At 41.8% G+C, this 12,748-nt stretch overlaps 1 long non-coding RNA gene across 1 annotated transcript; it reads right to left on the reverse strand.

The window, feature by feature from the left end:
* Positions 1-37: 37 nt before the first annotated feature.
* LOC129493160 (uncharacterized) lies at positions 38-11,481 on the reverse strand. The gene is made up of 3 exons (XR_008661057.1): positions 11,378-11,481; positions 9,199-9,312; positions 38-2,058 (listed from the first exon to the last, which is right to left on the reverse strand). It is a non-coding gene; the product is annotated as an uncharacterized lncRNA (long non-coding RNA).
* Positions 11,482-12,748: the final 1,267 nt, after the last annotated feature.

A 12,748-nucleotide genomic window follows, 5' to 3' on the forward strand; every position in this document is an offset into this window, starting at 1 on the left:
CAAAACACATCCTGTGAATGAATGAATGACTCCAAGGTCAGTAATGAGAATGCATCCTTTATTCTCCATTATTAGCAACATCTCTGACCTTGTCTCCTGCAGGCACACTCCGGCCCACGTGCTGCTCCTGGTTCCCAAACCACTGCACTGACCTGCCTTTATGAACACTGTGTTCATAAAGTTGACGTTCACTGAAACTTCCTTAATTCCCTGAGTGTGCTGCCCCTCGTAGTTGCCACCTATGAGATAGGTAGGTACTATCATTATTTCCATTTTACAGATGAGGGAAATGGGGGTTAGACAAGGTAAGGAATTTTCCTAACATCACACAGCTAGCAGTGTATACTGGAAAATACATAGAGTGTTTCGGAGCTGATGGCCTGTCCTTCCACAGGAATGATGCAATCCTTACCCAGGAAAGCCAACAGGAAGGAAGAGATGCATTCTGCCCTGGTCTTGTCTGTCTTCTTCCCACCTTTGAGGCTCCATTTGTCCCATGCTGGGATCTCTGCTTCTTTATTCAGAGATTTGCAGATTTTATGTAACACTGAATCGTCTCCAAATACTTCAAGCTCACTTTAAAGACATCTTTATGGAGACTTCGCTTCCTTTCTGCAAATTTCTAGTTGCCTGTTTTACATGTCAGGAATGGCTGAGTGATGCTCCGGCTCTCTCACCTGAATTTTGTCTTACATCTCTGTTCACTTTGCCTGTTTCATTGTCTTGCCATCTCATTCTTTCTAATGGAGAAGTAAAGGAGGGACTCTGTTCCTTCTGCTGCTAGGAGGGTATTGATGTTTGAGGCCCAAACTGAAAACCCATCACCTCCGTCCCACTGCTACAGCAGCGTTATCCCTGGGGTTCATTATCTAGCCAGTTCACACCTTCTAAAGTGGGGCTCTGAAAGTATCTTACTTCCCTCATAGACAAAGCATTCTCAAGCCTCCTGAGATCACCCACCAACCAGAGCAACTGCTGTCACTTGGAGGTGCAGTTGAATTCTTCTAATTGTGACACAAACTCTTGAAACTGTAAAAGCTGAAAGATTAAATGAGGTTATAACGCTCGGAAGGTTTTACAAGTAAAAGTAAGTCAAATCAATAGGTCTTTATTTCATATCTATAATGGTTTAGCTCTGCAGGAAGTGTTAGCAGCTATATGAATTAGGAAGAATTGAGAAGACAATCCCCAAACACATGAAATGTCTAAGTAAGAAGATAACATATTTATCCAAATATTTAAAGTGAAATGCTCCAGATATGGGAAGCTTACAGTTTTCAAGCAAAGGTTTTTAGAAAAAATTATGGAACTATTTTAAAGGGAGCTAGATATTTCTTTGCCTTAGGCAGAATATACAGAACACAGATTCACCTTTTCTGTACGTCTCCAGATGATCACGAATGTCAAACATCACACTACACTGTGATATGGGGATCCCCTTGGGGATTTTCATGTGTATAGGCTGCCTGTAGCTACACGAAACATCTTAAAGCTACCACTATGTTAACTTCGTATTTTTGCTTTTTATAGGCTTTCTTGGTCTCCTCCTATGTTCCCATCATTTTCTTGCTTTGAATGTGTAAGAATCGACTTGAATCTTCTCCATTTTAAATTTTCTATAAGCTGAGAAACTGTTTAGCCAAGTTTGGATAAAATTGTATCCAAAGTAAGAGTATACAAGCTACGGGCAAGTCCAGAATCAAGCTGTTCACAGGACCATGTTCTCTCTAAAGGTTCTAGGAGAGACTCCTTCATTTCCTTCCAGCTTCTGGGTGGCTGCTAGCATTCCTGGGCTGGTGGCTGCATCCCTCCAATCTCTGCCTCCATCTTCACATGACCTTCTTCCTTGTGTTTCTATGAGTTCTTTCCTGTTTTTTATGAAGACATTTTCATTGGATTTAGATCTCATCCTAATCCAGTAGGATCTCATCTCCAGTTTTACCTAAATTATATCTGCAAAGGCACTATTTCCACAGGAAATTACATGCTGAAGTTCTAGATGGATATAACCTTGGGGTCCATGAGGAACTCTTCCACACACTGCAGGGATCCATCACCCTCAATAGTTAAGAACAAGAGAAATGTAGAATAAAATCTCAAGCTCCCGGGATGACGTTCCAGGGTCTTCCTATTCCACCCTCAACCCGTATCTTTGACCTCCTGTCCTGCAGCCACACTCTGGCCCACATGCTGTTCCTGGCTCCCAAACCACTGCACCGGGCTACCTCAACACTGTCTTTATAAAGTTGACATTCATTGAAACTTCCTTCATTCCTTGAGTGTGCTGCCCCATATAGTTGCCACCTATGAGACAGGTACTATCATTACTTCCGTTTTACAGATGAGGGAGGTGAGGTTACAGAACATAAAGTATTTCCTAATATCAAACAGCTAGCAATAAGTGGAACTTGAGTTCAAAAACAGATGAGTTCAGAGCTTGTGTTCTTGACCATGAAGAATAACCTTAGCATGTTCCTATAACAGAAAAGGCAGTGGAGTTCCCAAAGCAAGACCAAAAGTGGTAGGAGACAGAAAGCCAAGAAGACCAGCACCTGATTAGGTGGGGCCTCATATGCACGGAAAGGTGAAAAGGAATTCTGAGTGTGGTGGGAATCCACCAGGGACAATGAGAAGGATGAGAGCTTAGAAAGGGCTATTACATTTGCTTGTTGTAAAGAGAAGTTTCGTTTATTCATTCACTCAATTATTCACTTATTACATGAATATTTCTTGAGAACCTGTTATGTGCAGGGTACAGTTGTACATGGGAAGCATACAATGGTGAGCATGTTGGATGCAGTCCTGGTCTTTCTTGAGCTTATATTCTAGTAGAGTAGAAAGATAATAAGCAAGTGATACAGTTTGGGTATTTGTCCTTGCAAATCTCATGTTGAAATCTGATCCTCAGTATTGGAGGTGAGGCCTAGTGGAGGTTTTTGGACCATGGGGGCAGATCATGCATGAATGTCTTGGTGCCATACCTATGAGTGACTTCTTACTCTATTAGTTCAGGCAAGATCTGGGTACTAAGAAAAAGCCTAGCACCTCCTCCTCTCTGTTCTTTCCTGTCGCCATATGATGCAGCTCCCCTTCGCCTTCTGCCATAAGTGGAAGCTCCCTGAAGCCCTCACCAGAAGCAAATGCTGGCCATGCTTCATGTACAGCCTGCAGAACCATGAGCCAAATAAACTTCTTTTTTTATAAATTACCCAACCTCAGGTATTCCTTTATAGCAACACAACAGACTAAAACACTAAGTAAGCCATTAAACAAGCCAATACAGGTAGTGATACGCACTTTTTTTTTTTTTTCTTTTTTTTTTGACACAGAGTCTCGCTCTGTCACCAGGCTGGACTGCAGTGGCACGATCTCTGCTCACTGCAACTTCTGCCTCCCGGCTCCAAGCGATTCTCATGCCTCAGCCTCCTGTGTAGCTGGGATTACAGGCACGCATCACCATACCCAGCTAATTTTTTTGTATTTTTAGTAGAGACAGGGTTTTACCATGTTGGCCAGGATGGTCTTTATCTCCTGACCTCGTGATCCACCCACCTCAGCTTCCCAAAGTGCTGGGATTACAGGCATGAGCCACCGCGCCCAGATGATATGAACTATTTTAAGAAAAAAAAAAAACCCTCCTACAGAATGGCAGAGAAGAGGGGGAGCAAAACTCCAAACTGTCCAAAGAAGAAACATTTGAACTAAAATGGAGGCAATGAAGAGGAACTAGCTGAGTGATGGTCTAGGGGCAGGATCTAGGGGAAAGTCAACAGAAAGAGACTGAAGAGAAAGTGTTAGGGCTGATTTAGTGGGCAAAGATCAAGGGGGGGAGAAGTTTACAGTACCCTGAGAACAGCAATAATGCACAAACATTACTATTCCAACGGCTGCATTGAAACACCCTTGGTAGGATTGGGAAAAAGATGGATTATTGCCATTTGGACACTCCAGGACTGTCCATTAATACTCCTGACTAATGGAAGATGATAAAGATTGGGCAAGAAAAATGACTGCAGCAAGTGCCTTGGCATCTTCAACTTGTCACCTTTGGCAAGAGGCCTCTTCAACAGCTCTTGGACAGTGTTTGGCAGCCAGGCACTCTCAGAACGGCAAGGAGACACAGCTAACAAGATCTTTGCAATGCAACAAAACCAAGAGATCTTGACGCGACAGAAGACCAAAAGATGACAGAAAATTCATCCAATTCCTGAAGCATGTGATGCCACCAGAAGCCTTGGCAACAGCCCTTGCAACCCCAGGCTACACAACCTCAGTCAAAGACAACTCCTAACATATCTCCCTTCTCCTGCAGCCAAGCTGGGCAAGAAGAGATTAGACTCCAGCCCCTTGCAAAAGCTTCAAGCTGCATGTGTCACCAAAGGACCTTGAGAAAGTCACAAGAAAGTTTCTAAAATCTACGTAGAAAACATTTGCCCAAGGAGACTTCTGTGACAACGCAGGGCCCACTTTGCAGAACTGGCAGATGTCACCATTGCTTGAGAGTGCTTCTTCTTGACTCAGTTCTGTAAACCAGATGCCCCCTAACACCCTCTAGTTTAATGAAGGCATATTTTCTTTTATTCTCCAAATAAAATGAGTCGAGCTCCCATCTCATGTACTAGAAGAGGTCCTGTGACCTTTCCAGTGCCTCAGAGAGTGGGAATGAGAAAGAGGAGTGGATGGAGTAGGGCTTACCCTCCTGCGGGTCACCTCTCTTCCCTGCTGCTTCTGAACCCCACCCAGCCTCCTTCCCTCTTCCCCAGCAACTATCCCAAAGCTGTTACAGTGTGTGGCGAATGTTTACTGAGGCTTTCAGGGATAACAGAAATGCTTTCTTTACAACCACTCCTTCACAGACAGAATGCAGCTAATTTAAAACTGTGTCATTTTCACACATGTCCCATAATGCCTCCTTCATGCGGAACTTCTCATGGCCTTGGTTTCTCCCCAGAGGCTGCCTATGGCCATATTTCTGGGATCCAATTCTCACACACTGGGCCCTTCAAACCCTCATTCTTGGGCTGCTCACAAACAGTCAAAATCCTTATTTTCTAAGCTGAAGCAGTTGAGCTCTCTCACTTACCCTTACAAATCTAGGTTTTGCCTAGAAGTAGTCAAAAAAGCAAGACAGAGGCATCTTCATCAACCACAAAGTCTCATCAAAGTATTTTACTCCATCAAAGAGCCATTCGCTTCTGATAGCCATGCTCTTCCTCTCTTAAAAGGCAGATTCTCTTTGTTGTTTTTTTTTAACTAAATACAACGTTTTCTTCCTGCCACACTGCCTCACGATCCTATTAAGAGATATCATGATGAGCACCAGCCATGAATTTACTTCCCTCCACAGTACACTAACATGTTGCTTTAGTGAAAATAAACAAAACAAAAATTTAGAAATTAAACTAGGACATATGGATTCTTAGATGGGGTAAAACTGCATGGTAGTAGCACACGGTGATGTCCTAGATCAATTCTATGACTATTCAATGGCTGCAGTGGATCCTCATGGCCTACACAAATTCTTTAAGACCCCTGGGCTAGTTAGCACCCATGCAGTGGTCAACTACATTCCCAAAGCACTGCCCATCTCCCACCATTGTTACAAGCCCCAACTCCATGCCTAGAAATTAGGCAAGTCCAGTACCCCACCATATAAGCCAAGGGAGCTTCAGGTATTGCAGCCTGGATCACAGCCACAGTCTTGGCTTCTCTCACTTTTACCCTGGTTTTGGTCCTCACTTCCAGTTCTCCAAAATCTACCTGTGTCCTGACTCTGGCTGTGATTCTGCTCTAAGTGCCATACACATCCCTTTCACCACTGACAGATTTTGCTTCCCTGGTTTTAACATTCAGCATTCTCTACTGCAGGGCTTCTCAACCTTGGCACTATTGGCATTTGGGTCTGGGTAATGCTTTGCTGTGGCAACTGTCCTGTGCATTGTAAGATGTTAAGCAGCATCCCTGAACTCTCCCTACTAGATGCCAGTAACACCCCATCATTGTCAAATGTCTCCTGGGGCACAATGTGGCACCTGGTTGATAAACACTGATCTACTCAACTTGTCATTTTGCGGCTATGAAAACCACCTCTCAACAGTAAAGCCCTCCAAAGGAAACCAGTGTGGATGAGGTGTTGTCTTCATCTGAGTTCTCCTGTGAACCTGGTAAAGTTCTAACTGTCCAAGAAGTGCTCCATCGCGACTTGCCTGAAGAATTCCAAGCAGTTCAAATCCAAAAATTGGCCTGGTCTGGCTGGCCAAAGCCAAAACATATGATTGAACATTAATTTATCCAATTTTTAATATGCTAGCAAGACTCGGTGATTGAATTAACTTTTTCTTCTTTTACTCATATTTGGGGGCTCATACTCAACCCAACCACTGGGGAGCCAGTAGTATCCAGAGGACACAGTTGAAATGAGGCACAATTAGGAAAACTAGGCTGTTTAATATCCATATTGAGTAGCTTTGCAAGTTACTTTCACAAACTTCCCTGCAGACTTGGTTCTAACAGGACTGTTCAAGGCCAAGGGTTTGGTTTTTTTTGGGGTCTGGAGGAGTCATCTTTACAATTTTAATATTCCATTAGAATGCCTTGCCTCTAGAAGGAGAGTCCACCTCAATCACATCAATAAACTGATCCCAGCCTTTATAAAAATAAGCTTGGATAGAAAGGAAAATGAGAAGACTAAGGTAGTCTGGTAGAATACTAGAAGGAGACATCTTTTAAGGGGAGGACAAGAAAAGGCATGAAAATAGAGAACATGGTCCTACGCAAGGCAACTGGCTTCAGTGCTATCCTACAATTCTTATTTCCACTCAATGTCTGTTCTAAGGTGGCCACATTTACAAATGTTTACAACCCCACAGTGAGAAAACAAGGTGTATCAGTCCGTTTTCACACTGCTGATAAAGACATAACTGAGACTGGGAAGAAAATGAGGTTTAATTGGACTTACAGTTCCACATAGCTGGGGAGGCCTCAGAATCGTGGTGGGAGATGAAAGACACTTCTTTCATAGCATCAGCAAGAGAAAATGAGGAAGAAGCAAAAGCGGAAACCTCTGATAAACCCATCACATCTTGTGAGGTTTATTAATAATAAGGAGAATAGCACGGGAAAGACCAGCCCCCATGATTCAGTTACCTCCCCGAGTCCCTCCTACAACATGTGGGAATTCTGGAAGATGCAATTCAAGTTGAGATTTGGATGGGGACACAGCCAAACGATATCACAAGGGAAAGAAGACAAGAAGCTATCCTGTCTCCAGCAATCTATATGTTGTGTTTACATAGCTTTGAGTTTTTCAGATGCCCCAAGATTCTAGAAGGAAGAGAGTTCAGAAAGGAATTACAAGGGGTTTGTAGAGGAAACCTCTAGTTGGTGTTATAAGAATTATTTTGTCTCCACAAATTAGAAAACTGCAAGGTTCTCATGCCCATACCTTCTTGAAATTCAAATGCACTTTTCATTCCTGAGGTGGAGAATTTGGGGTTTCTTGAGGAAAATTATTTTTTAATGAAAGCATGAGAAATTAACAGTTTTCAAACAAATTTATTACATATCTAAAGTTTATTCCAACTCCCACCACAGTTTTTTCACATAATTTCTGCTTTTGTTTTAGATTGAGGAGGTACACGTGCGCGTTTGTTAGGTGAGTATGTTGCATGATGCTGACGTTTGGGGTAAGAAACATCCTGTCACCCGGGTAGTGAGCAGAGTACACAATAGTTCATTTTCAACCCTTGCCCCCTCCTTCCTTCCCCCTCTAGGAGTCCCCAGTGTCTATTGTTATCATTCAAAATGGAGTATTTGCAAAGAATATAGAGTTTAGTTAGGAACTATTAGGTCGGTGCAAAAGCAGTCGCAGTTTTTGTCATTACTTTTTTTTTTTTTTTTTTTTGAGACGGAGTCTTGCTCTGTCGCCAGGCTGGAGTGCAATGGCATGATCTCAGCTCCCTGCAACCTCTGCCTCCCTGGTAAAATCAATTCTCCTGCTCAGCCTCCTGAGAAGCTGGGACCACAGGCACACTCCACCACACCAGCTAATTTTTGTATTTTTAGTAGAGACGGGGTGTCACCATGTTGGCCAGGATGGTCTCAATCTCTTGACCTCATGATCCACCTGCCTCAGCCTCCCAAAAGGGCTGAGATTACAGGCGTGAGCCACTGTACATGGCCTGTCATTACTTTTAATGGCAAAACTGCAATTACTTTTGCACCAACCTAATAAAACTCAGAACACCACATTCACTCAAGACATATGAGAAATGGCATGCTAGTCACCATTAAGCCTTTCAGAACAAGGGGAAAGGTCAGCAGGAGGATTGCTCAGCTAGTTCCAGGGCACAAATGCTGCCTTGGGAAGAAATATCTTGTTCTTTCAAAAAAATGCATCAGCTTTGAAGATTTTCCTGTTTTGAAATCCAATCAGTTCTAAAAATCAAGATATTTCCTCTAGCTTATTTATGTTAGAAGAACATTCGCGATTGATATTTCTTTTACAAAGGCGTTGAGCATCCTGGGATAGGGAGTTACTCCAAGCTGGCTGTTTGGGCACATGCTTTGCTATTTGCCTTTTTATTTCAGATCCTTGAAAAGAAACTTTGACTGCTTGTTCTGATTGCTGGGCTACACATTTAAGCTACCAATGGCAATGTAAATTACTGCTTATATTTTTAAAGATCCTGATTATTTCTTGTGCAATTATTAGTTATTATTTGAGATTAAATAAAATTAAGGTTTGTTTTTTTCTTTGCAGTGTTCTTCGTGCATCACACTTAAATTAGCACACTCTAATTCAAATACATCATAAATTTTTATGGAGAGATTGGTTCACAGAGAGGTTTAAGAGTATGTCTTCATTTTAAAGGGAAATGCTTACTTTAAAGTTTTATAGACATTGGGCTTCCTGCCTCTTTGGTAAGAAAATAACGCATTGTGAAATGAGTTTTTAAAACAAGCAACTGATTCTTCAACTGTTTTGTTTTTTTTTTTCAGCCTTATCTTTCCTGGTTATTTATGAGCCTGCAGTCATTCCAAGACAGCATTGTAAATAACTTGTAAAATCTGGTGACATTTTTCAGGGTCAAATGCGTACATGTAAATGAAACATGTTCTTGCCTCCCGCAGCCAATCTCCCATTCCTTAATAGAATAGAACCCAGGTGGCACATACCTATGATCATCAGGAACTCACCATTTTGTTGATTTAATCTTCCATTCAACTAATATTTATTGATGTCCTGTTATGTACTACGTACGGAAGACACGGCAGTGAGCAAAACCAGTCACACTCCTTGTCCTCATGGGGCTTACAGTGGGGGGTAGAAAATTATAAGCAAAAAGAAAATACAAAGAAATACAACACGGAAAGCACAGGCATGAGGAAGGAGGGCATGGTTCTGGGAAGGCTTCCTGGCCAGAGCAACCAGACAGCAAAACAGGCTTGGCCAGGACAGACATGGGCCTGTTACCCAGCTGGCTGATGGTGGAGCTACAAAAGTGCCTTCGCCTCCAGAATTATGGAGGTGGGTACTGAGCCATTTACCCTCCAGTGAAGCCCATCCTAAAATTAAGTGCTCTCTAACTAAACAAAGAGTTGTTTACATTTTTCTGTAAAGAAAACAGAGGCTCCACCTGTTGCTCACTCTCCTACCCTCTCTCCTGTATTCTTTAAAATCATTAGTTAACCATTTTACTCAGCACACAATGACTTAGAACCTCAGTAGAATCTTATTCTCCAGTGAGATTGGGGTAGAGTAACAGTTGATCACTTAAAATATTTTTAAATTAATAATTTTTTGAGACGGAGTCTCACTGTCGCCCTGGCTGGAGTGCAGTGGTGCAATCTCCCAGATCACTGCAACCTCCACCTCCCAAGTTTGAATGATTCTCCTGCCTCAGTCTCCTGAGTAGCTGGGATTCCAGGAATGCACCACCACGCCCAGCTAATTTTTGTATTTTTAGTAAAGACAGGGTTTCACCACGTTGGCCAGGGTGGTCTTGAACTCCTGACTTCAAGTGATCCTCCTGCCTCAGCCTCCCAAAGTGTTGCAATTACAGGCATGAGCCACTGTGCCTGGCCTAAATTAATAATATTTTAAAATGGCAACTCATAATTGTATATATTTGAGGGGAACAATATGAAGTTTTGATAAATTTATTCAATATGAAGTGATTAGAGCAAGAAAATATATCCATCACCTCAGTTAATTATCATGTTTGTGGTAAGACATTTAAATTCACTCTCTCAGCAATTTTGAAATACACGATTCATTTTTATTAACTATAGTCATTATGTTATGCAATAAATCTCAAAAGCTTATTGCTCCTGTATGACTGAAACTTTGTACACTTGCACCAATATCTCCTCATTTCTTCTTCTCCTTCCCCCAGCCAGTCTCCAGTACCACCCTTCTAATCTCTACTTCTATGAATTTGATTTCTCAAAATTCCACCTATAAGTGAGATGATGTGATATTTGTGTTTCCAAGCCTGACTTATTTCATTCAGCATGATGTCCTCCAGGTTCAAGTGCCACATTAAAACAATACGTGTATGAAAAATATCATTTTGGCTGGGCATGGTTGCTCACACCTGTAATCCCATCACTTTGGGAGGCCGAGGTGGATGGATCACAAGATCAGGAGATTGAGACCATCCTGGCTAACACAGTGAAACTCCGTCTCTACTAAACACATACAAAAAAATTAGCCAGGCGTGGTGGCGGGCGCCTGTAGTCCCAGCTACTCGCGAGGCTGAGGCAGGAGAATGGCGTGAACCCGGGAGGCGGAGCTTGCAGTGAGCCGAGATCGCGCCACTGCACTCCAGCCTGGGCGACAGAGTGAGACACCATCTCAAAAAAATAAAATAAAATAAAATAAGTAAATAAATAAATATCATTTTACCTCAAGATACACATATGCAGATTGGTTAGCCAGTGTTTGTAATGGAGAGGCAAGGACTTCTCTGTGAGTATGCACAACTAATTGTAGTACTGTCCAGTAGAACCTCCAAGATAATGAAATGTTCTATACCTGTTGTAATACAGTCATCCCAAGCCATGTGTGGCTCTAGCTCCACAGCATCCTTGTTATCTTCTCTGCATAGATCACATTCATATGCCTCCTCTCTGATTTCAGTTTTGGTCAGTTTAAATGAAGTGAGAACATAAAGACAACTGTGATATATTCCAAGACCAGAATACTCTTAAACTTTAATTTTTTTTCTAATTTTTTTCCAGGTCTTTCACCACACCTAATCTGATTATTGTTTCCTTTAGCAATTTGCATCTTTTGGGTATTTTGATACCTTCAGTGCCCACCTTCCCTTCCAGCTCCTGCCTTGTTCCTTTCTTGAGATGGGTGGTTTCTTACCTGGACAGAGTGGAGGGTAGATGGGAACGAGTTCCAGTGGACAGTGTCTATGGAGTTTCCTTATTTTGAGTTCAGGAAAAGCCATGGAACCAGCACCTGAAAACCTGGAAGCAGATATTACTAATGACAGATTTGTAAAAACAGTGTGAACTGTGGTAGTACAAGGACTCCTGAGGTGAGAGACAGTATCAATCCTATCTGAGTATGTGTGGGATCCATGGCTCTTAGAGGCCACAAAGACACTGAACAGGTAAACTTAATCTTTTGCATCTGTGAAGCTAGAAGAGCACAAAGACACTTTTGCACAGTGGGGCTCTTCTTAGGCCCTCAGCATGGGACTGCTGTCCACCTTCTACCATATACCCTCCCCCTTCCCGCTATGGGAAAAATTCCTTTATCTTCTACCAGTCAGAGGTCAGCCTCCACTTGGGGTCCCATGACAAGCAGATCTCTGACTGTTTTTAACATAACATAGTAAGGGAAACTCAGCATCCAAACAGAGAAAGACCAATCCAAACAAACAAAACACCTGGCCAGTGAACTGAAGATTCTAAAAACAACAAAGAACCAAGCAAATAAACAAGGACACTTAAGGAGAATCAAATGCATACACAAAAAGAATGTCTGGACCTCAGAGATATGATTTCTCCATTGAATAGGGTTGCCAGAATTAAAGCAACTACATACAAACAACTACAAGACAACCCATTAAATTTGAATTTCACATAAATAGTAAATAATTTTAGTATATTATGTCCCATGCTATAGTCAACATACTTACACTAAAAATATATTCAATGTTTGAGATTCACATTTAATTAGTTTTCTGTACTTTATCTGGCAGCTGTTCCATTGAACAATTTGACAGATGAGTTAAAGAGAGAATAGTCATTGGAGAGATATGAACTAGTGACTAGAAATACATTGGAAAAAAATTCTCACCATATGGATCAAGCAAAATGGTGGACAAATAAGAAGAAAGATGAGACTTGGGGCTGGATCCAGGAGACCTACCATGAGCAATGATATGAATTTCAGGAAAAAAGGAAACAAAGGAGAGGGAATAATTATAAAGTGTGTAATACAAAAAATTACTCCTAAAATGAAGAGACCCTGGAGTCTAGAGATTGAAATGACTCCCAGAGTTCTAGACTTGATTGATAAAGGAAAACACTCACTTGGGCATGTCCTGGTAAGATTCCTGAAAGTTTAAAACAAAAACAGAACAAAACACTGACAAGCTAATAAACAGAAAGTACACATTATCTGCAAAGGGGAAAATTGGCATCTGACTTCTTATTGTCAATATTGGAAGCCAGTAGACAATGGAAATGACATTTTCCAATAGCTAAGCTGAAAACAACTTATGAT

The sequence above is a fragment of the Symphalangus syndactylus genome, chromosome 11 (assembly GCF_028878055.3).
Source record: "Symphalangus syndactylus isolate Jambi chromosome 11, NHGRI_mSymSyn1-v2.1_pri, whole genome shotgun sequence".
Lineage (NCBI taxonomy): Eukaryota > Metazoa > Chordata > Mammalia > Primates > Hylobatidae > Symphalangus > Symphalangus syndactylus.